Source organism: Sinocyclocheilus rhinocerous, unplaced genomic scaffold (assembly GCF_001515625.1).
Source record: "Sinocyclocheilus rhinocerous isolate Xijiao unplaced genomic scaffold, SAMN03320098_v1.1 scaffold536, whole genome shotgun sequence".
Lineage (NCBI taxonomy): Eukaryota > Metazoa > Chordata > Actinopteri > Cypriniformes > Cyprinidae > Sinocyclocheilus > Sinocyclocheilus rhinocerous.
In genome coordinates, this window is record NW_015647453.1 from 29675 (window position 1) to 34524 (window position 4850).

Sequence of the window (4850 nt, forward strand, 5' to 3'; positions counted from 1 at the left end):
ATATATATATATATATATATATATATGCATGCATGCGCAATGGTGGTGTTAAAGGGTAAAAGGTTATATAAAAGGTTACAATTTATAAGCCAAGAAAGTTTTACATTTAGATTTGAATTCTGCCTTTATTTTTGACATTGTTAATAAAAGCATGAAAATAAATTAATGTATGTTTTAACACAAACATAAGATATCTTATTATGACATAGGATTAAAAAAAAAAGAGATATGAATAGAAATTATTGCACGTTTGAATTAAATATTTTATATAAGCAATTACATGCCAATAGAACTACTTAAGAATTTACAGTACATTTCAAACCAGGGAAACTTTTTTTTTTTTAAAGCAAATTGCCACATATTAACATTTTCCGGCCAAAATAATAGATGCATTATATACAAAACCAAGAATATATAAATATGAATTATATTATAGTAGACAGTATAGGATAGTCACCGGTGATGGGTTGGGTACTGTGTGCTTTACCACGGTTTACTCTGATCATTAGCTCTTGTGTAGTTCAGTAATAGCAGCATGTGTCTGGACAGGCCATGTTTCTGATTACCCAGCAGGCATTGGGGTTCATGCAGAAATATGACAAACTCAGAATGAGTCAATCGAGCAGCCGAGTTTCAATAAAAGCTCGTACTGAATGAAATAGCTACTGATTCATAGCTCATCATATCAAATGATTCCTCATGATTCAGTAGCCTGATAGCACTCACATCACAGAGACGTCTATTTGACATCTGCAAGATGTATTTTTTAGAGTGTTTGCTCATCAGATGTCAAATAGACGTATATTAGATGTCTTTAAGATGCTTATGATTTAGAATGCATGTAAAACTGACATCTTACAAACGTCTGTCAGCAGATGCTTTCCAGATCAAGTCCCAGATAGATGTCTGTTCAAAGATCTCTTGATCTGGAAAGCATCTGGATACAAAAAAAAGTTTATCCTACTCATTTGTTACTTATGCACATTTTTAGAATTTGAACTGAATTTTTAAATCGAATTGAATTTTAGAATTGATGTGCATTTATGCACGACCATCCAGCGTTTTTTTATGCAATATTCCAAAATGCGCATAAAAAATAGGTGTAAACCAGGATGCAGGACAGACAATCAATGTATTTAACTGTAAGTTATTAATCTGAGCTCCACTGCGTTGGTGTGTATTTACATCATGTGGGGTGTGTCGCGCGCGCGCAGAAACACACATATATAAACAACAAGTTGTGTTTGCTCACGAACCACACACACACACACACACACACACACACACACACAGAAATCCGCGAGTACTTGTACAACACCGAATCAAACAAGCATCGTGTTTACACTCAGAGCGACGGTTATTAAAGTGAATTAAAGTGAAACTGACCGTCATGATGTTCAATCCAGCCGCAGCACAAACACAAACACAAGCACTGATTCAATACACCGCATCTGAGGAGCTTTAGGTTCCCCTAAAGCTGGAGATCGCCATGTTTTATCGCACTTTTAATCACTGAATCGTTAGATCGGAGCGTAAATTTGGCGGAACTCGCGCTGCTGTCGCTGTTGCCGGGGCGGAGCCCGATTAGAGTTCAGCGGAAGCGAGCGGCCAATCAGAGCCACCCAGCGCAGCACAGCAACCAATCGGAACGGCTCTAGGTAGCGCGGTAGCCAATCAGAACAACCTAGAGCAGCACAGCAACCAATTAGAACCGCACAGCGCAGCTCAGCAACCAATCAGAACCGCGCCATTCAATCGGCTCATAGCTCGTAGTAAATCCGTCTAAAATCGTGAGGAAAAACTCAGTACTTTAGCTCTAAGCTCTCACTGTAATATAACGGCTAAAATTTAGTCCCAGACTTAATTTAATCTTAATTTAAAGGCTAAACAAGATTGTTTTTCAGGCCCCACTGGCAGATATTTTTAAGCAAACACTAAAAACAAGACATAATATCTTAAATGCATCCCGATTCAAGAACTTTTACATGTTTATACTAGAAAACAATTTAATAAAAAATTTTTTGCAATGTATACAGTAATTTTTTATGATTGTTTTAAGCAAAAACTAAAAACAATACATAATATCTTAAGTCATTTTTGCTAGTCAAGTAAATGCATCCCGATTCAAGAATTTTTAGATATTTAAACTAGAAAACAAGACGAAAATCCTAAGGAAGGAAATCATTTGTTGCAGTGCACACAGGAGATGTTGTAGGCAGAACGATCACTATTCACTTCACTTTTGTGTTCTATGGAAGATGGTCAGTCTTACAGGTTTGGTACAACAATGGTGAGTAAATGATGACAGAATTATTAATTAGTGGGTGAGTGATCTCTTGAATCGTGAGTGAGTGTCAAGTGTTTATGACGTGCCTGTTGCATTGGTTCTTCATCGGTCTGCTCCACGCTGCAGGAGAAATACACCGACGGTCTGTGCGTTTTCTGCAGAACAAACACACACGTGGTGAGCAACGATGGAACTACAGCGCCTCCGCAGGCGGACGGAGGTATTACTGTACCTGGTTCTGTCCTAACGCTCTGGACGGGTTTCTGCCGGACTCCGTCTGATCCGCGGCCGGACTGCTTGCTCTCTGCCACAAACACAGGTGAAATACATGACACGAGCGGCTGACGCACAGGTTAACGCTCTCGGACCTCGGCAGACGTGTGTGTAAACACGAGACACCGTGTGTGTTTCGATAACTATAACGAATTTGTAATCGCACTTAAAAATACGATTAATTGTGCAGCCCTAGTGTAGAATTTCTTGTTGTCGCAGACTTAGAATGGTTATTAAAACATTATGGTTTTTATTGTTATCATAATAGCTATCCGCCATGGTGTGAATGGGCATTTCGTTTTAGTTTACTTGTAGAATCACTTATCCTTAGCCTATTATATTCAATATTTTCACGTGAATGTTACAGGACGTGTATGTGTTTATTTACCTGTGTGTGTAGGGAGCTGGATGAGTGTGCCCTTGATAGTGTACCACTGTCTCGGTCATCCTCCAGTTCATCCCATTCCGATGGAGCTTTGCTCTGGGAGTGACTAGAAACACACAAACACAGCTTCAACTAACCCGGGTCTGACCCTCATCTGAAGATATGAATACCCCCGTATGAAATCTGGCATCATTCACAGCAGGGTCAGAAATTAACTTTTCCATTAAGGGGCAATATTGGCCCCCTGGATCACCAAATCTACGAAATAAATGTTTTAGCTATTTACGTATAACTGCACTGTGTTGTTTACGAAGAGGGAATTCGTGTGCACGTGCAATCAACACAGCTCTGGCGTTTTCTGCGCTGACTAAATTAAGCACCTCTGATTGGCCAATGTATTCCTACGTTCAACAGAAACACGTTTGATTGGTTATAAGGCTGAACTTTGCACAAAACAGTGCATATAAGCTATTTGATGGAGTGTGAGCGAATCTAAATGTAATTCCACGAATTGACGCTTTTTAATCATTTTCAAACTGTATTTTAATCACAGCAGCCGTAATACATTTTTAATAGTGCAGGAGCATTTTTCCCCCTGTGTCTTGAAGTTATGGGACATTTTTATTCATTTTAGTGGCATTTTTGCCATAAGCCCTCGTTAATTTCCGACCCTGATGTATGCATGTTTATTTCATATTTGGTACAATTTGATAGCTAACTTTGAGCTCTGTAATGAATGAATTAATTAAATTAGTTTGATCCTGAAATTAGGATAGCCTTGCTAAATACACCCTCTTTTTTTGAAATTGAGTTGAACAGTGATCAGACATTTTCTGTCCACCTGGCCGGTTTGTAGCGGGAAAGCTCTCGTTTCTGTCTGCTCTCCATCTTCCTCAGGTGGCTCGGACCCTCCCTCTGGAAGACCGTTTTGACCTTGGGAAGGTCAGCCATCATGGCATACTCCTCCCGGTTGAGACCCGACGACCCGGCCGAGAGGTGACTCGACTCGGACTCCATGGAGCTCTGAGAAGACGTGTGTCTTTGGACCGGAGGCGAGGGGCTTCTGTGTCGACTCTGTGCTCGTCGGTTGTCAGACGTGGAGCTCTGTGCTTCTAGGTTCTGCCTCACGCTGCTCCTCTTGCTTCCGTCTCGTGGCGTTTCCCAGGCGGATTTCGTAAAGGAACCAGTTGGTTTCTTCTCACTACTGTGGCATGAGGGGGAGGAGTTTCGTGAGACTGACTGGCTGTGGAGAGAGTGGGCGGAGCCTCTCCAGCCTCCCGATGAATCGTGCTGTGAATGGCTAGTCGTGGTGTTTCTTACGTAAGAGGCGGAGCCACTCACAGTGTTCCTCAGAGGGGCGTGGTCTGCAATCTCACGCCTCAATGTAGACAAAGAGGGGCTCCGCCCACTCTCTGACTTGCGAGGAGGAGATTGGCTATGAGCTAAGGGGGAGGGACTGCGGCTTTCAGAGCCACGGTTTTTCGAGGACTGGCTTGTTTCGGACTTACGAAGCGATGATGGGCCAGGGATTTGGTGATGACCTCTACTTGGGGAACTGTGTCGGCTCTCTCGGTTGTAGCTGTGAAGGGAGCTTTTTGCTTCTGGTTTCTTCATTGTGGCTTGGCTTTGCGTCTCATAGGTTTTTCTGGATGGGGAGGGGCTTTTTCTTTCACGACTCAACCCATTAGACATTGATCTTCGATCTGATTGGCTTGGTGTTCCATAGCCCTTTCTGACTGGAGACGCACTTCGTCGACTTTCTGTAATTTGACTTGATATGCCATTGGTCTCTATCCTCCCCACAGGGGACTGGCTTCGGGAATCATAGCGGCTCTTCAAGGAGGAAGAGGATCTATCTCTCTATCTGACTATCTATCTATCTCTCTATCTATCTCTCTGACTATC

At 42.0% G+C, this 4850-nt stretch overlaps 1 pseudogene; it reads right to left on the reverse strand.

Annotated features, from left to right (window-relative positions):
* LOC107709157 (TRIO and F-actin-binding protein-like) overlaps positions 1–4637 on the reverse strand; it is a 22526-nt pseudogene extending 17889 nt beyond the window's left edge.
* Positions 4638–4850: the final 213 nt, after the last annotated feature.